Here is a 21329-nt window from a genome sequence, read left to right on the forward strand (position 1 = left end):
ACACTCTTTGTTGGTTTCCAGAGATTCCTTGCTATAAACGTGGTTCAAGCACATGTAGCCTTGGATCAGCAGTAAGTTGAGTTCTCTCTCCCGCTGTTCACCAATGTTTGAAATGTGCAGCGGGTATACTTCACTATCATCTATTCTAAATACATTAACCGCCAGGGTGGAATTGGCCTTCTCAAATTAATTAATATCCTTAAGGCTTACCAGATTGAGCTCTGTGTAACCCTGTCCGTTTGTTTTGGGTCTACCTGCAAGGCCGAAAGAATGGCCCACTTGAAACACTCCTCGTCGTTATTTTTCACATTGATTACAGCCTTCTTGTATTTGATCCACGCCGGCTAATCAATGTACTGTGACCTACCCAGCGGTCGTTGGTAATATTGACTTAAAATTTTACAATTGCTTTCGATGTCCAGTCACTTTTTTCAGAGGTCCACTGTGCAATCTTCTCTCCGATCTTTTCATCCATCTTCTCAAGGGTTTCAAGCAAGTCCGTGGTTGAGGGGAAAATCTGGTTTCCCGAGTGAAAGTATCCCACGTTCTCATCATCCATCTTACCTGTTGGGTTAATCTTCACAATGCAGCATCACATTGACTTGTTATCCTTTCAATGCCCAATCGTCTATGAGTTCCACCCTTGACATCCGAGAGACCTCAAGGAAGGTCTGTACATCCATGTCAATAATAGTGGTCATCTTTCAGGTAGTAAATACATCTTTAAAGGCTTTCAGTGGATGTACCTCAATTTTATCCCCAATGGCTTTCCTATCTTCTCTGACCTGTTCCTGTAACTTATCCAGTAGTCGATCTTTCGACATCCTGCTAACCTCTATCAACTCATGCTGTTTGGCTTGGGTGATAATATCCTTCCTAGTATAGGGTTGGAACAACGCTAAAAAAATGTTGGTCTTCGTTCCGATCAACTGATCCAACTGGTCCTTCCTCATCCGGGAGTACCATCGGCGGTGGTTCATTTTGGCAATACCACTCAGGGCTTTGACGTTTTCAACAACTAATTCCAGCTATTAATAGCTATTGGATCGATGTCTTAATCTTTATAACAATCCAAAATAAAATCAATTTGTTTCACCCAAAACCAATATCTACGATTAAATGGTTTTTATACCCAGCTTTTGATCTTTCGATCCTATCGTCCATATCAAAATATATAAAATTCGTGGTAATCATACCCGGTGCGCCTGTTCTTTTTTCATCCCATAGCTCACAATTTGCCGAGCTCAATTGGTCTCTCTCTTTGTCAAGACGGTGGTTAGCTGCTTGTTTAATCTCTCACAACCCCAAGTGGGGATATGGTTGCCCCTTTCCAACATAAGGTTATAATTTCTGCCTACCTATTAACTAAATGGCTGCTTAGTAATACAAAGATTGAGAGATTAGAGGGCTATCACCATTGCCCTGTGCCCTTTTTCCTAAAATTCTGATAATTTTTAACAGAAAAGTGACAATATAAGCCCTCCATATATATATATCGAATATGACAATATTCTGAGAAATCCTTCTAATACAACCTTCATATATACAGAGTCTGTGATTTAATTAAATTTTATAGACATTGAAAGATCAGGGGGGTCTCACCCTTATTTAAGCGGTCTCAGGTAGATTTTCGCTATATATTTTAAATATCCAACTGGCACTTTGGGCGCTCCGTAAACATAGAAGACAGGAAGTGTACCCAAAGTCCTTTTAGTCACGTTTGTATCTACCTATTGACTAAATGTCTGTTAAATATTAGAAAGATTGAGAGAGCAGGGCGCTCTCACCATCACCCTGTGCCCTTTGTCCTAAAATTTGGACATTTTTTGACTGAAAAGTGACAATCTTAGCCCTCCGTAGATATTGAAGATGACGTTTTTCTGGAAACTCCATCTAATACAATCTTTATATATACAGAGTCAATGATTTGGTTGAATTTTATGGACATTGAAAGACCAGGGGGGTCTCAACCTCATTTAAGCGGTCTCGGGTAGGTTTTCGCTATATATTTTGAATATCCAACTGGCACTTTGAGCGCTCCGTAAACATAGAAGACAGGAAGTGTACCCAAAGTCCTTTTAGTTACGTTTGTATCTACCTATTGACTAAATGTCTGTTAAATATTAGAAAGATTGAGAGATCAGGGCGCTCTCACCATCACCCTGTGCCCTTTGTCCTAAAATTTGGACATTTTTTGACTGAAAAGTGACAATCTTAGCCCTCCGTAGATATTGAAGATGACGTTTTTCTGAAAACTCCATCTAATACAATCTTTATATATACAGAGTCAATGATTTGGTTGAATTTTATGGACATTGAAAGACCAGGGGGGTCTCAACCTCATTTAAGCGGTCTCGGGTAGGGTTTCGCTATATATTTTGAATATCCAACTGGCACTTTGAGCGCTCCGTAAACATAGAAGACAGGAAGTGTACCCAAAGTCCTTTTAGTCACGTTTGTATCTACCTATTGACTAAATGTCTGTTAAATATTAGAAAGATTGAGAGATCAGGGCGCTCTCACCATCACCCTGTGCCCTTTGTCCTAAAATTTTGACATTTTTTGACTGAAAAGTGACAATCTTAGCCCTCCGTAGATATTGAAGATGACGTTTTTCTGAAAACTCCATCTAATACAATCTTTATATATACAGAGTCAATGATTTGCTTGAATTTTATGGACATTGAAACACCAGGGGGGTCTCAACCTCATTTAAGCGGTCTCGGGTAGGTTTTCGCTATATATTTTGAATATCCAACTGGCACTTTGGGCGCTCCGTAAACATAGAAGACAGGAAGTGTACCCAAAGTCCTTTTAGTCACGTTTGTATCTACCTATTGACTAAATGCCTGTTAAATATTAGAAAGATTGAGAGAGCAGGGCGCTCTCACCATCACCCTGTGCCCTTTGTCCTAAAATTTGGACATTTTTTGACTGAAAAGTGACAATCTTAGCCCTCCGTAGATATTGAAGATGACGTTTTTCTGGAAACTCCATCTAATACAATCTTTATATATACAGAGTCAATGATTTGGTTGAATTTTATGGACATTGAAAGACCAGGGGGGTCTCAACCTCATTTAAGCGGTCTCGGGTAGGTTTTCGCTATATATTTTGAATATCCAACTGGCACTTTGAGCGCTCCGTAAACATAGAAGACAGGAAGTGTACCCAAAGTCCTTTTAGTTACGTTTGTATCTACCTATTGACTAAATTTCTGTTAAATATTAGAAAGATTGAGAGATCAGGGCGCTCTCACCATCACCCTGTGCCCTTTGTCCTAAAATTTGGACATTTTTTGACTGAAAAGTGACAATCTTAGCCCTCCGTAGATATTGAAGATGACGTTTTTCTGAAAACTCCATCTAATACAATCTTTATATATACAGAGTCAATGATTTGGTTGAATTTTATGGACATTGAAAGACCAGGGGGGTCTCAACCTCATTTAAGCGGTCTCGGGTAGGGTTTCGCTATATATTTTGAATATCCAACTGGCACTTTGAGCGCTCCGTAAACATAGAAGACAGGAAGTGTACCCAAAGTCCTTTTAGTCACGTTTGTATCTACCTATTGACTAAATGTCTGTTAAATATTAGAAAGATTGAGAGATCAGGGCGCTCTCACCATCACCCTGTGCCCTTTGTCCTAAAATTTTGACATTTTTTGACTGAAAAGTGACAATCTTAGCCCTCCGTAGATATTGAAGATGACGTTTTTCTGAAAACTCCATCTAATACAATCTTTATATATACAGAGTCAATGATTTGCTTGAATTTTATGGACATTGAAACACCAGGGGGGTCTCAACCTCATTTAAGCGGTCTCGGGTAGGTTTTCGCTATATATTTTGAATATCCAACTGGCACTTTGGGCGCTCCGTAAACATAGAAGACAGGAAGTGTACCCAAAGTCCTTTTAGTCACGTTTGTATCTACCTATTGACTAAATGCCTGTTAAATATTAGAAAGATTGAGAGAGCAGGGCGCTCTCACCATCACCCTGTGCCCTTTGTCCTAAAATTTGGACACTTTTTTAATGAAAAGTGGCAATCTTAGCCCTCCGTAGATATTGAAGATGACGTTTTTCTGGAAACTCCATCTAATACAATCTTTATATATACAGATTCAATGATTTGATTGAATTTTATGGACATTGAAAGACCAGGGGGGTCTCAACCTCATTTAAGCGGTCTCGGGTAGGTTTTCGCTATATATTTTGAATATCCAACTGGCACTTTGAGCGCTCCGTAAACATAGAAGACAGGAAGTGTACCCAAAGTCCTTTTAGTTACGTTTGTATCTACCTATTGACTAAATTTCTGTTAAATATTAGAAAGATTGAGAGAGCAGGGCGCTCTCACCATCACCCTGTGCCCTTTGTCCTAAAATTTGGACATTTTTTGACTGAAAAGTGACAATCTTAGCCCTCCGTAGATATTGGAGATGACGTTTTTCTGGAAACTCCATCTAATACAATCTTTATATATACAGAGTCAATGATTTGGTTGAATTTTATGGACATTGAAAGACCAGGGGGTCTCAACCTCATTTAAGCGGTCTCGGGTAGGTTTTCGCTATATATTTTGAATATCCAACTGGCACTTCGGGCGCTCCGTAAACATAGAAGACAGGAAGTGTACCCAAAGTCCTTTTAGTCACGTTTGTATCTACCTATTGACTAAATGTCTGTTAAATATTAGAAAGATTGAGAGAGCAGGGCGCTCTCACCATCACCCTGTGCCCTTTGTCCTAAAATTTGGACATTTTTTGAATGAAAAGTGACAATCTTAGCCCTCCGTAGATATTGAAGATGACGTTTTTCTGGAAACTCCATCTAATACAATCTTTATATATACAGAGTCAATGATTTGGTTGAATTTTATGGACATTGAAAGACCAGGGGGGTCTCAACCTCATTTAAGCGGTCTCGGGTAGGGTTTCGCTATATATTTTGAATATCCAACTGGCACTTTGAGCGCTCCGTAAACATAGAAGACAGGAAGTGTACCCAAAGTCCTTTTAGTCACGTTTGTATCTACCTATTGACTAAATTTCTGTTAAATATTAGAAAGATTGAGAGATCAGGGCGCTCTCACCATCACCCTGTGCCCTTTGTCCTAAAATTTGGACATTTTTTGACTGAAAAGTGACAATCTTAGCCCTCCGTAGATATTGAAGATGACGTTTTTCTGGAAACTCCATCTAATACAATCTTTATATATACAGAGTCAATGATTTGCTTGAATTTTATGGACATTGAAACACCAGGGGGGTCTCAACCTAATTTAAGCGGTCTCGGGTAGGTTTTCGCTATATATTTTGAATATCCAACTGGCACTTTGGGCGCTCCGTAAACATAGAAGACAGGAAGTGTACCCAAAGTCCTTTTAGTTACGTTTGTATCTACCTATTGACTAAATTTCTGTTAAATATTAGAAAGATTGAGAGATCAGGGCGCTCTCACCATCACCCTGTGCCCTTTGTCCTAAAATTTGGACATTTTTTGACTGAAAAGTGACAATCTTAGCCCTCCGTAGATATTGGAGATGACGTTTTTCTGGAAACTCCATCTAATACAATCTTTATATATACAGAGTCAATGATTTGGTTGAATTTTATGGACATTGAAAGACCAGGGGGGTCTCAACCTCATTTAAGCGGTCTCGGGTAGGTTTTCGCTATATATTTTGAATATCCAACTGGCACTTCGGGCGCTCCGTAAACATAGAAGACAGGAAGTGTACCCAAAGTCCTTTTAGTCACGTTTGTATCTACCTATTGACTAAATGTCTGTTAAATATTAGAAAGATTGAGAGAGCAGGGCGCTCTCACCATCACCCTGTGCCCTTTGTCCTAAAATTTGGACATTTTTTGAATGAAAAGTGACAATCTTAGCCCTCCGTAGATATTGAAGATGACGTTTTTCTGAAAACTCCATCTAATACAATCTTTATATATACAGAGTCAATGATTTGGTTGAATTTTATGGACATTGAAAGACCAGGGGGGTCTCAACCTCATTTAAGCGGTCTCGGGTAGGGTTTCGCTATATATTTTGAATATCCAACTGGCACTTTGAGCGCTCCGTAAACATAGAAGACAGGAAGTGTACCCAAAGTCCTTTTAGTCACGTTTGTATCTACCTATTGACTAAATGTCTGTTCAATATTAGAAAGATTGAGAGATCAGGGCGCTCTCACCATCACCCTGTGCCCTTTGTCCTAAAATTTGGACATTTTTTGACTGAAAAGTGACAATCTTAGCCCTCCGTAGATATTGAAGATGACGTTTTCTGGAAACTCCATCTAATACAATCTTTATATATACAGAGTCAATGATTTGCTTGAATTTTATGGACATTGAAACACCAGGGGGGTCTCAACCTAATTTAAGCGGTCTCGGGTAGGTTTTCGCTATATATTTTGAATATCCAACTGGCACTTTGGGCGCTCCGTAAACATAGAAGACAGGAAGTGTACCCAAAGTCCTTTTAGTCACGTTTGTATCTACCTATTGACTAAATGTCTGTTAAATATTAGAAAGATTGAGAGAGCAGGGCGCTCTCACCATCACCCTGTGCCCTTTGTCCTAAAATTTGGACATTTTTTGAATGAAAAGTGACAATCTTAGCCCTCCGTAGATATTGAAGATGACGTTTTTCTGAAAACTCCATCTAATACAATCTTTATATATACAGAGTCAATGATTTGGTTGAATTTTATGGACATTGAAAGACCAGGGGGGTCTCAACCTCATTTAAGCGGTCTCGGGTAGGGTTTCGCTATATATTTTGAATATCCAACTGGCACTTTGAGCGCTCCGTAAACATAGAAGACAGGAAGTGTACCCAAAGTCCTTTTAGTCACGTTTGTATCTACCTATTGACTAAATGTCTGTTCAATATTAGAAAGATTGAGAGATCAGGGCGCTCTCACCATCACCCTGTGCCCTTTGTCCTAAAATTTGGACATTTTTTGACTTAAAAGTGACAATCTTAGCCCTCCGTAGATATTGAAGATGACGTTTTCTGGAAACTCCATCTAATACAATCTTTATATATACAGAGTCAATGATTTGCTTGAATTTTATGGACATTGAAACACCAGGGGGGTCTCAACCTAATTTAAGCGGTCTCGGGTAGGTTTTCGCTATATATTTTGAATATCCAACTGGCACTTTGGGCGCTCCGTAAACATAGAAGACAGGAAGTGTACCCAAAGTCCTTTTAGTCACGTTTGTATCTACCTATTGACTAAATGTCTGTTAAATATTAGAAAGATTGAGAGAGCAGGGCGCTCTCACCATCACCCTGTGCCCTTTGTCCTAAAATTTGGACATTTTTTGAATGAAAAGTGACAATCTTAGCCCTCCGTAGATATTGAAGATGACGTTTTTCTGAAAACTCCATCTAATACAATCTTTATATATACAGAGTCAATGATTTGGTTGAATTTTATGGACATTGAAAGACCAGGGGGGTCTCAACCTCATTTAAGCGGTCTCGGGTAGGTTTTCGCTATATATTTTGAATATCCAACTGGCACTTTGAGCGCTCCGTAAACATAGAAGACAGGAAGTGTACCCAAAGTCCTTTTAGTCACGTTTGTATCTACCTATTGACTAAATGTCTGTTAAATATTATAAAGATTGAGAGATCAGGGCGCTCTCACCATCACCCTGTGCCCTTTGTCCTAAAATTTGGACATTTTTTGAATGAAAAGTGACAATCTTAGCCCTCCGTAGATATTGAAGATGACGTTTTTCTGAAAACTCCATCTAATACAATCTTTATATATACAGAGTCAATGATTTGGTTGAATTTTATGGACATTGAAAGACCAGTGGGGTCTCAACCTCATTTAAGCGGTCTCGGGTAGGTTTTCGCTATATATTTTGAATATCCAACTGGCACTTTGAGCGCTCCGTAAACATAGAAGACAGGAAGTGTACCCAAAGTCCTTTTAGTCACGTTTGTATCTACCTATTGACTAAATGTCTGTTAAATATTATAAAGATTGAGAGATCAGGGCGCTCTCACCATCACCCTGTGCCCTTTGTCCTAAAATTTGGACATTTTTTGAATGAAAAGTGACAATCTTAGCCCTCCGTAGATATTGAAGATGACGTTTTTCTGAAAACTCCATCTAATACAATCTTTATATATACAGAGTCAATGATTTGGTTGAATTTTATGGACATTGAAAGACCAGTGGGGTCTCAACCTCATTTAAGCGGTCTCGGGTAGGTTTTCGCTATATATTTTGAATATCCAACTGGCACTTTGAGCGCTCCGTAAACATAGAAGACAGGAAGTGTACCCAAAGTCCTTTTAGTCACGTTTGTATCTACCTATTGACTAAATGTCTGTTAAATATTATAAAGATTGAGAGATCAGGGCGCTCTCACCATCACCCTGTGCCCTTTGTCCTAAAATTTAGATGACTGAAATTTTTTTTTTTTTGGCTTTCCATATATATTTCTATTTATAGTTAAAAATATTTCTAGAGTTATCGGTTTTTCTTTTTGTCGTAAGAAACATAATACACAAAAGTACATCTTTGAAGTCGTTTTTATGACAAAACTCTATATTACATACAGACAAATAAGTCGCACGGAAAAGGGTTTATATTCGAGGACGACGAGAAATTGCGACAGCTTGAAAAGGTCATTTAATGATTCCTACGTATCTTATCAGTCCTTTTGACTATGAAAATCGTGCTTTTTATAATTTCAAGTATTTAATTTTCTTATGATTTTTCACTAAATTTTGAATATCAAACTGGCTGCTAGCAGCCGGTTGGATATTGAATATCGAATAACGAATAACGAACCGGCTGCTAACTTCACATACATTATAAAGTCGCATACGTGACTGCCATGTACGATTTACGCCGAACATAAGACGAAAGTCTGCATGATGTATTGCATATATATATAAATAAATTTGGTGTATTTACTGTCTTTTGATCGGTTAAAAGAATTAGCTTTATTTTCAATGTTATCAATTTTTATGGAGACACACCCACTCTAACGTTGTGTATTCATACGCAAACATCTGTGTACGTTTGTTATTCGTATTAATATATATCTTTGAGTCTTATTTTTGATAGAAATTTATTTATAATGAATGGCAATAATTTATTTTGAATTTATTGAACCATAAAATTAATTTTTGATTCTTCACATTTAACATAATCCGCTTCGCGGATTATTCAATGTGAAGAGTCAAAAATTAATTTTATGGTTCAATAAATTCAAAATAAATAACAGCCATTCATTAAATATAACTGTATTTCTCACAGAGTCATAACTTATATTATAAATGAGAAGATGTGGTATGATGAGTGTCTTTGCTAGTCACAATGATTAAAAGTTAACAATAATTAAAGGTAAAAGGAAATTATTGTCTGGAAACTTAAAAAAGTCCAATGAACCATTAAAAGGTCAAGGTCAAATACGGAAGTCGGATATATGTGTGCCTACACATTACACTCATTGAATACTGCTTACAATACATGTGGGAAACATTAATATTGACCAATGGTTAAAACTTGTTGTATCTTTTAACTAGAGGCCCTAAAGAGCCTGTGTCGCTCACCTTGGTCTATGACTGTGAATATTAAACAAAGGACACAGATGGATTCATCACAACATTGTGTTTTGGTGATGGTGATGTGTTTGTAGATCTTACTTTACGGAACATTCTTCTGCTTACAATTATCTCTATCTATAATGAACTTAGCCCAGTAGTTACAGTGGAAAATGTTAGTAAAATTTTACAAATTTTATGACAATTGTTAAAAAGGCAATAACTCCTTAGGGGGTCAATTGACCGTTTATCAGGTCAAGATCTATATGCCCTGAAATTTTCATATGAATCGGACAACCCGTTGTTGGGTTGCTGCCCCGAAATTGGTAATTTTAAGGAAATTTTGCTGTTTTTTGGCTATTATCTTGAACATTATTATAGATGAGATAAACTGTAAACAGCAATAATGTTCAGCAAAGTAAGATTTACAAATAAGTCAACATGACCGAAATGGTCAATTGACCCCTTAAGGACTTATTGCCCTTTATAGTAAACTTTTAACAATTTTCATAAATTTTGTAAATGTTTACAAAATATTTCAACTACTGGGACAAGTTCATTAGAGATAGAGATAATTGTAAGCAGCAAGAATGTTCAGTAAAGTAAGATCTACAAATACTTCGCCATCACCAAGACACAATTTTGGAATGAATCAATCTCTGTCCTTAGTTTATGATATGCACATAGACCAAGGTGAGCGACACAGGCTCCTTAGAGCCTCTAGTTTAAACTAGATACCCCTATGATGATTGTGGCCAAGTTTGGTTTAATTTGGCCCAAGAAGAAGATTTTTGTAAAAGTTAACGACGACGGAAGACGACGACGACGACGGACGCCAAGTGATGGGAAAAGCTCACTTGGCCCTTTGGGGAAGGTGAGCTAAAAATGAGAAAAGCAATACGTGAACCGAAGACCGCTGACTGGTCGCCAAAAAAATTGTTCTTGAAATTTCGTTTGCTTTTGAATTGAAATTGCCGACTGTGAATAAGACAATGATGATGTTAAAACCCCTTTATTAAATATATTTAATTGTGTTAAGATTCTTGCACAAGTCAGCCAGCTGAAAGCAATGTATAATATATAGTTGTGAAAAGAAAAGTGTGTATACTACAGCTACAACATATATGTATTTGAATATACATTTTAAAGCTCGATTAATGACACTAAATAGATTAAACTAGTGGATCAAATATCTAGCAAGATTCAAAAAAAAGAGGAGCGAACATCCCGATAAGTTGAAAATAATACATTCCTGGTAATGAATATATTCTATATTATAACATTGTCAGCAAACATAAAACATTTCAGGAGTCAGAGATCAACGCCCAAATTACTGGCTCAAACATCTTTATACATGTACGAAGACATTCATTAGAACGTAGCTGCGAAAACGTAGCTCTTAAGGTCCTTTTGATGATTTTTGATATTTGCGGACCGCAAAAAAAAGAAGGACAATAGAGCTACGTTTTTGCAGCTAATTAGAACGAAGAACAGTATCGGGGATAAAAACACAACCTTGCTTCTTGTCCAATTCTTGGTCGAAGAAACTTTATTCACGAGCACCAAACAATATTTTATTTCATACATTGCTATAAAGAGAGTTGGTCAAATTCCAGCACTTGCCTTAAATGCTGTCTTGCCTCAATAAATATAGAATACCATCTCTTCAGACTCTGTCAAACGTATAAGATGGGTCACGGAAAGCAAGAAACTTTTTATGTTATTTGAGTCGCTGCCAAAAGCTTTAGATAGGTCACGCAAAGCGAGAAACTTTTAATGTTATTCGAGACTCTGCCAAAAGCTTTATATAGCTTCATGGAAAGCGGGAAATCTTTTATGTTTTTGAAACTCTGTCAAAAGCTTGATATAGGTCACGGTAAGCGATAACTTTTTATGTTTTATGAGACTCTGTCAAAAGTTTTATATAGGTCACAGAAATCGAAAAACGTTTTTATGTTATTTGAGACGCTATAAAAAGCTTTAGATATGTCACGCGAGACACCTTTTATGTTATTTTAGCTTTACGGATAGAACAAATAACATGTAGTGTCAAACTATAATTGTCCTCAGTTCTTGTTTTCTAAATTCTTCCTGGATCTCCCCAAGAATTCTATTTTCTTCTAAGTATGTCATTACAATCTCCACATGTGAAGCAGGATCTGCGTACCCTCCCGGATCATGTAAAGTTACTCCTAGCTTTAGTGCGATTCATGTTGCTCAGTCATTATTTTTCTTCGTTGTATTTTGCCTACTTTTATTTGTCTGTTCGTCTTTTTAGCCATGACGTTGTCTGTTTGTTTTCGACTTATTAGTTTGGATGTCCCTATGATATCTTTGCTCTCTTTTATAGGGAATTGATATGCATGTACTGTACATCACAATTATTCCTCTGTGGGTTTTTTTAACACATTGTCGACAAAGATAATATAAAATTGATCCATAGCTTTGTTGTACATGAATTTTTAACGGCATTTATAAACGCAGTATATTTATTTTTATGTAATCAAACATTAGCTTTGTTGATAAATAGTAATCTTTTTCAAGTTTTTATTTTCCTAATCGTATAATTTGGATTTATACTGCACGCGTTCTATTTGAGCTGTCAAAATGCGTTGACCGTATATTTCTATGTCATATTCAGTCACTGACCTGACATCACTTTTCCTCATGAATATTTAAATAGAAATTGCCGAAATTATAATTAATTATTCATACGACCTATTCAACCTGTCCTTGTTTCCAATGTATACAACGACTGAAACTTATTTCTTTTGCAATTTTTAGAGAAAAAAAAATACTTCACTTGTTAAATTTTGGTTTGCAAACTATAAATCATTATGTTTTATGCTTATTGTTGATATTTTAGTTCATTCTCAAACAAATTCGTTCACCATTGGTTGTTGGTTTCAGCAGGTAATGTACATTTCATTTTAAGAATTGAATGCTCTTTTTTGTAAATTTATTGGGGTGTAAAAGCGTTGACCGAAGTACATTTTGTATGAAGCGCGGAAGCGCTTCATACTTAAAATGTGCGCACGGTCAACGCTTTTACAACCCTATAAAGTTACAAAAAAAAGCATTCAATACTTATAATTACATTTTTACCTATAGGATCATGAAAACACGCCTTTTATCAAGTTTTTATTTCATTTACCTGTGCACTTTATTGTGGGACCTCGTGTCATCATGAATGAGAAGTTTTAATGAGTGGTACAACTGCTTAAGGAATAACACATGATGTGCCGTTAGCCAATCAGAATAACGTATCGTAATGAAACATACATCTAATGTAATTATTGTTATATATTTCTCCGCCTGTATGATATGAGGCCTTTAAATAAAAGGGGGAAGTTTCCCAATATTTAAATCAAATAATGACATTAACCCATTAAAGAACAATTGAAAATTGTTTTTTTTTAGATTGCAGTATAAAGACAATAATATAGTACGTTGACTTGACATATCAACGATATCAGGATTCGGCAAAGCCTCGCATTTTCCCGTTTCTAAGCCTCATCCTTATATCGTTGATATGTCAAGTCAATGCACTATTATTGACTATACATGTTTTGTGTGCCAATGTGTGTATTTCTAGAAGTGGTACACAGACAAGTGCATGCATGTAATGAAGCAGTACCAGTTGACTAGGAAATTTTCAGGTTTGGATCCAGGATTTAGTGTTTAGACATTTCGCCCTGACTGAATCCCCGCCCGTTTCTGAATATCAGAACATGATTCATTCAATGTATATATATACTCGTTACAATACAATTACAAGATTTAATCTCCTTATTTTCATATAGAACAAAAACTTTAAAAGCGGTATTATAATAATAATAATGTGATAATAATGGCGTCTTTTCATTCATTTTGAGAAAATTAGTTCCATAAGACTTTCACGATACTGTAGACATGAGTTATCTGAGCTTCATGACAGAGATGCAGTTCATATTCGTGTAAGTATGTCTAATGTCTTTCGGTTCTATATACATTGTATCGTTGGTGTTCAGCTGTATCACAGCAGATCCTGTTCCACTGTGGTACATATCAATGGTCGAACTAGATTTATACACCGGAGCAATCTGAACACTCGTCAAGAAATGAAATTTTCCCGCAGTATCATGCAAAACGATATTAAAACGAGAATTTGAATCTTTCGACATTAATGTTACTATAAATAGATACAACCCAGGTTTTTCACAAATAAATTTGCCATCGTTTTGCAATGCTGATATGTTCTGGAATCCGTACGAGTTAATAACTTTGGAAAATTTCATCTTCTCTGAATAATAACTATCCACGATGTAATGCTTAACCATGAATCCACCGCATGCTTGTAAACCAACTGTAAAAAACAAAAATAGGAACATGTACATTTTATCTGATTGATTTTCTTAATGAGAGATGCAGTTATGGCCCTACTTAGCCCGTAATATTGGTACTATATATTTTAAGAAACATTACATGATTCCAAGTTGATTTGTGCATGGTGGATGGGTCTTTATTTTCTTATTCTTTTATTTGTTTGAACATTTTTTTCAATTTTCATTGTTTGTTTTCCCTAGTGTTCTGCAGTTCTTGCTCATCATTTTCTATTCCGTAAACCTTATCGAGAATAAAGTTAGAACTGTCTAAAACTGTTCTCAGTTAGAACTGTCGAAAACTGTTTTCGGTTAGAACTGTCGAAAACTGTTCTCGGTCAGAACTGTCGAAAACTGTTCTCGGTTAGAACTGTCTAAAACTGTTCTCGGTTAGAACTGTCTAAAACTGTTCTCGGTTAGAACTGTGGTAAACTGTTCTCGGTTAGAACTATCTAAAACTGTTCTCGGTTAGAACTATCTTAACTGTTCTCGGTTAGAACTGTCTTACACTGTTATCGGTTAGAACTGTCGAAAACTGTTCTCGGTTAGAACTATCTAGAACTGTTCTCGGTTAGAACTGTCTTTAAAACTGTTCTCGGTTAGAATTGTCTAAAAATCTGTAATGCATAGGTTCTGTTATAAACTGGTTTAAAGGTGTCAAGATATAATGTTCTTTATACTGTTCTGACAGTCCCTTGCATTTGATATGTCAGAGGAGCTTTGGTGAAAATTGTATCGTGATAAAAAAAAAACTGAACAAAAGGACTTATCAACATACCAGTAATGTGGATACAAATATTAATAATATTGATAAAAAAATTAACTGCCTAATTACGCTATCTTACCCATTTCTCTGTCGTTATCCTGCTGTTGCGTCATATTTGCCACATTTGAAGATATTCCGTTAATAATTGAATTAAAGTTCTGTGAAATGTTGTCAACATACGTCTTGACTTGTTGAATTTGTCTCTCGGCAGCGTCTCTGGTATCGTTTAATTTCTGCTCAAATTGAAAAAGTTCATCTTTTGAGCCGGTCTCATTTTCCAAGCGGGATAATTTATTTTTAAGGTTCCCATTATCAGATACCAACTTTTGATAATTCGTCTTCAATGAAATGGTCTCGTTTTGTAGATGTTTTAATTCACCTTGTAATGGACCACCCACATACTGCTCCAGCTGCCGGCGTGATCTTCTTTCTTCCATGATTAAATCGAGTAAGTCATAGTAATGTTTATCTGTTATTCCTCCTCTTCCTCCGCCCGGAGAAATCGTACTAGTGTCAAACAAAAACGCCCCTGAGAGTCCAAAACATAAGCATAACACAAAATATGAAACCATTTTCTTTCAAAATATTAGGTCTGATATGATGTTTTCGTTTTCGTCAAGGACATTGGAACAAACTGATAATGACATGATATAGATGTTAGTGGTTCTTAGGAGCAAAAACATGTTGACAAATAAATGACAATCCAAAGATACAACCAGTATACAATAACGGTTTTTTTTCAAATAAATTTGGTATTTTGAATAATAAGCGTTCAAATTATTAAAACTGTATGCATATGAGACACGACTCAGAATATATACAAGAGATTTTACATCAACTAGGCATCTACAATTTGTACCCAGCGACACCTTTATAACAATTCAAAAACACATATTTAAGTCAATACAGATACAGTCAAAATTATATATTCATTGAATACGTCTAGCTCTAAATCGCTCCGAGTCTATTTCATAGAGTTATGAATACGATAAAAGATTTATCATGAATGCAAAACCAATTAAAGGGGAAAAAATTAAAATTTCTGTATTTACATGTACTACCTGATTATCCTTTTCAGGTGGTATTGTATGGAGGTATGAGAAATCCTGACCTTTTTAAAATCAAAAATAAAGATAAGAAAAAAAGAAAAAAGACGTTTTTTTTTATAAAGCAGGCGACAACAGCTGGTATGTTACTAAAAAATGTATTGCTTCTATATGGATATGAAAGCGTTGATTAATTAAAAGAACGTTTGCAAAATGGTATGAAACGCACGGCCAACGCTTTTACGTCCTACATAAACACGATATACATTTTGTAATTTGAACTGTTTATTTTGACTGATTGTATATTCGGACTGAAAATGTCTATATAGACTGATAGACGTAAGATTTCTGATTTGTTTATTTTACGTCGGACTGCACATAAGATAGTCTATGTACTTCATAGCGATATAAGAATTCCCAAAGGTGAATACAAATACGAGTTTTTATTTTTATTTTACATCAACTTCTGTATTTCAGTATATTTGTGAATACGTACATGGAAGAAATGATTTTTTTCGTGATTTTGTGCTTTTCGTTTTCAAATTCATTTTTGTTGGATACAACAACTCCGTCAAAAGCAGGTTCCCATTACAATGATATAACAGATATGTTGACCGAGGAAAGAAAATATCGTACACAACTAGAGAAATATTTAGGTGGTCAGCTGCAGCGAGAAATACAAGAGATGAAAAACGAAACTGAGAACTGGAAATCAAAGTCGTCAGATATCCTAATAGAAAATTCAGAACTTCAGAAAAGAATAGCAAACTTGGAAAAGAAAACAGGCTCCAAAGAACGATTACTTCATCTTGAAACGGAGCTAAATAATTCTAAAAGTGAATCCGAAACGGACATACGTAAGATTAAGATGCGAATAGACAATGCGTTTCATAGTTTTGGTGTTGTACAAGCCAGTATGAAATCAAATATATCTCAGATACAACAGGGTCTGAACCAAGAAGCTGGTAAGAGCTATTTAATACAATGTATATTTTGGTTTAAGGTCTTGTAAATCAACTTTGTTGTACATTTGCCATTTTGGGGCCTATTATAGCTGACTATGCGGTATGGGCTTTTCTCATTGTTGTAGGCCGTACGGTGACCTATAGCTGTTAATTTCTATGTCATTTGGTCACTTGTGGAGAGTTGGCTCGTTGGCAATCATACCACATCTTCTTTTTTTATATTTGAGGTTTCTGCTTATTTTCTAATACTAATTTAAACAATGCAGGTTTATTTTCGTGCAAACACAGGAGATCTGGGATACTTACATACGCCAATGAGACAGCAATACGATAACATGAAAAAATCAAAAATACTATAGAGAGCAAAATATAGTCTTGAAGAACAGACAGATTATGTGAGCTATACGTCAAACTGTCATATATATCATCGTGTCATTACAAGGGTCTGTGATAGTTTATTATCTTACCTCCTATACATTTCCAGGAATATGATTGGTTAAAAGCGTCCGCGTGCAAACCGTGTATATTTGATATTAGGTTAGTAGGGAGGCGGGGCTTATCTCATACACGGTTAGTAGTGTAGTTACGTCCCTTTATATTCCTTATTAGGTAAGAAGGGGGCGGGACTTATTTCATACACGGTTAGTAATGGTGTTATGTCCCTTTATAAAAAACAAAACGGTACTGAGAAAAAATCTTAAAAGTTCCAACAGACGAAGAAATTGATGATTAAGATTGAAACAAATTCATAAAACACATTTAAACCTTACAAGTCGTTATTGTTGGCATCAGTTTTTGTAGGATCAATGGAAGTATTTTCTTAGTGCTAACATTATTGAAGACTTGTTCGTTTTGAGAATCACTAGTCTTAATTTCACACGTTAAGATAGTCGGTAAGATAAATTCGTTACATAGTGTGCTAGTGACCTAATACGGTATATATGGGGTCAGTAAATTCCATATGGGGATTCGAGCTTCGCTTTCACCCCATAAGGAATTTACTGACCCCATATATACCGTATTAGGTCACTAGCACACTATGTAACTAATAGTATGTTTCCCGGTCGTTATTGAAATTCTTGACAATATAATAGTTGTATATTCCGAAGGCATACTGGATATTTTACGGAGGGGACTAAAGATCAAAACTTGCAAATAAAGGGTTGCAAAAACATAAAGAATAGAGAAAAACGGCATCAAATTAGTGAACAGAGAAACATGGCCTAAAACACCCATTCTAATGAAATTGACATAAAACAAAGAAATATCACACATTTAAATCTGCCATACGTCGTCTGCGATTGCGCGTATGTTTACAAAGCATCAATTGCGAATTGATGCCATAAAAAATGGTGACGTTATCCAATCAAGATGAAAGTCATACAAATGATGTTGCATTAACTTTTATATCTTAATAACTTATGTATTGCTTGGCACATTATTTAGATTTCTGTCTATTGTTGACGACATGTGAACGTGCAGCAAAAAATGATACAATAATATTATTTATATACATCCAATCTTTTTTTCAAAACTTTTTTTTTACAAAATGATTCTAGAAAGAGTTGATATAATGATTTGTGATCTACGAAAATCGTAATGAGAGTCAGGGTATACTGTTGGAAATAAATATCGAAAAGAGAAGATTCGAAAAGGCAAAATTAAAAAATTAAAGAATATAGTTTTTTTTATGGTGGATTCGGAAACAAGTTATTGAAACGTATATTAATCCATTTCCACTTTGCAGATGTGAGTGCTGCCTCGTAGCGGCATTATCCTGCTCTTTTTCGAAATCCAAAAGGGTGTCTTTTACGTGCAAGAGATATAGCACTCTCTTAACAAGGGTCAGCCATTTATCGTCATCTTCGGAAGGACTAGCATCGTTTCTCCAGACCATTCTCGCAAACGGTGTCAAGGGAAAGCCGACATTTAGTCCTTGAAATTTTCTCCCCGGAACGGGGATCGAACCAGGAACCTTTGTGTTAGTAGTCCGATGCGCTAACCAATACACCATGGCTATTAAAGAATATAGAAATGATATAACCCAATCCAACCCTCTAACATCTGTTTCTCTTTTTTACTTGTAGTTGCTGTACAGGCATGTGGTGGATTCAATCATAATAATAAACGAATTATATTCCATGGGATAAAGAACTCGTATGGCATTCACAACTTGTCAGATTTGGTGAACAATACCGGGACATTTCACTGTGAGAAGCCAGGATATTATTTGGTAATAATCTCTCTATCTCTAACAGTCACCGAAGCACGATTTAGTATTGTAAAGAACAACTCCACGGTGTTATCAGAAGTCCAAATAGTACCAAAACATAATTATGTTCGTCATATGATCCACACGGGGACGACGTCAGCTCTGGTACGACTGAACGTAGGTGATACCATTGCTGTCCGACAGTCTGCAAATGTTAGAGATATTTATGGAGATTCAACGTGTTTGTCAATTGTTAAACTGAAGTGAATAGTAATTTTACATTCTAGAAAACATTTTTTTTTGTAGTTGAAAGTTGATTTGTTCTTATATTAATACACGTTTAAATTAAAATATATTTGCATATTTTCTTTTTGTAAATCTGCTCGATGGTATCCTTTTCCGTTCAGAATATTTTCTTAGTTAAAAGACGTTTTTTTCACGTAAATTTTGCTTCTGAATAAATTGTATGTAGTATTTGTATATACAATAGATCATAAAGATAGACGACTCCGCTAGACGAAATATATTTGGAAGTTCAACAGCCGGTATTATAGTGTAAGAAAACATTATTTATATATCAGCTTTTATGTACGTATCTGAGAGGATTCTTTTCTACGATATTTCTAAACATTGTAGGACTTTTTCCTTTTTTCAAGAAAATACTCTTTAGAAATACAGCAATGGGTACCTTCAAATATATATGAGTCAATTACTACAAAATGACTTTTAATACCCCTCAGATAAAACATCCACCCCCTTACATATGAACTGAATGGTCCAATAAAGAACATGAACAAAAATCAAATAGGAGTAAGTCCATAAAAAACTGACAAAATGAAATATTATTGACTTATATCAATCAACAGAACAAAGGGAAAATAGTTGTCATGTTCCTCACTGGCCATGACAAAGGCATTTTCCGAAGAAAGCTGGTTTTATAGCTCGCGAACCCTTCCACTTGTATGGCAGTCGTTATATTGACACAATAAGGAGAGCAACCCAAATAGACATACTAAAATTTATGATAACGGAGAGGATTTTTCATTTTCTATTGTTAATCGTCCATTTTTAGATGGTGACATTCCCTTGTATATATATGGAAGTGTTTAACGACCTTGACTGGCTTTTCAGCCCGCGCACGGTCGTTCCTTTGTCGCCATCTCATTGTGTTTATATATCTCAAATTGTACGATTCACTCGTGTATGTAACAATGTATTAGATTTTAGCGAAAGAAATCTATGTAATACTGAAAAATTATAATACCAGGCTAGGGTTATCGATATCACAAACCAGTCAACACATTTTCTAATTCTGATCATCGGTACAAGGACTATACATTCGTAAGTACGTGTATATATAAATCAACATGCAGCCATCTTAATATGGAAATATTCTTTACAAAGCACAAAAATGTCGGCATTCACCTCAAAAGCTAAGATCTCAATAATGTTGTCAGGTCATTAAAGATGACATAAGTTTGCGTTAATATTGTTTCACTTATAGGATCTTTGCCGATGATCAGAAATAAACACATGTATTCTAAAACCAGTTGTTGCCATGATACGGGCTATGTTCTTCTCATTTATTTTATGATGGTATATTACTAAACCCCTAACGGGAGGGATTGTACTTGATTTGCATATGATGAACCATAATTTTTCAATCAGTTTAATTGAGGTCTAGACTTGGTATGTCAGTAACTGCTATATAATAGCCTTTTGTTAATTTATGTATACATGTATGTATCATAGTCATTTTGTTTAGTTTCTTTTGTTACCTAATCTGACATCCGACTCGGACTCGGACTTAAACTGAGTTTTACTGTGCGTATTGCCGTCTTTGTTTTTCTACATTGGCAAGAGGTATAGGGGAAGTGTTTAAATATTAAAAAAATGTTAAACCCACATCACTTTACTAGACTAGTTCTTACTTTTGTTTATGGGTCAGCTGAAGCACGCCTCCGAGTCCAGGATTTTCTCGCTGTATTAAAGACCTATTGGTGGCCTTTGACTGTTTTTCTGCTCTTTGGACGGGTTGTTCAGTTGTCTCTTTGACACATTCCCCATTATCGAGTTTCTACTAGGTTACCATGGTTACTGTGATAATGATTGGGATCCAGCATGAACAACTTACATCACAGACATATAGCACAACTGAATAAAAAAAATGCAAACAAACATACAAAGACACACAAAAAATGCACCAGGAATATGCATTAATGTTTTTGTCGGCACGATATCTGCATGCAACCCAGTGGAGGATCCACAATTGTTCATAAGTCGTAGCCTACTGACTGCATGCCTATGAGGGGTCCGCTACGGTCATGCTTCAGTGATTCTCTATATAATCAAACAAATTTTCCCCAGAAAAGCCCCCCCCCCCCCTCT

At 35.9% G+C, this 21329-nt stretch overlaps 1 long non-coding RNA gene across 1 annotated transcript; it reads left to right on the forward strand.

Annotated features, from left to right (window-relative positions):
• Positions 1–16144: 16144 nt before the first annotated feature.
• Positions 16145–19305, forward strand: LOC143051326 (uncharacterized). Its single transcript, XR_012970706.1, has 2 exons — positions 16145–16729; positions 18817–19305. It is a non-coding gene; the product is annotated as an uncharacterized LOC143051326 (long non-coding RNA).
• Positions 19306–21329: the final 2024 nt, after the last annotated feature.

The sequence above is a fragment of the Mytilus galloprovincialis genome, chromosome 11, assembly GCF_965363235.1.
Source record: "Mytilus galloprovincialis chromosome 11, xbMytGall1.hap1.1, whole genome shotgun sequence".
Taxonomy (NCBI): Eukaryota; Metazoa; Mollusca; class Bivalvia; order Mytilida; family Mytilidae; genus Mytilus; species Mytilus galloprovincialis.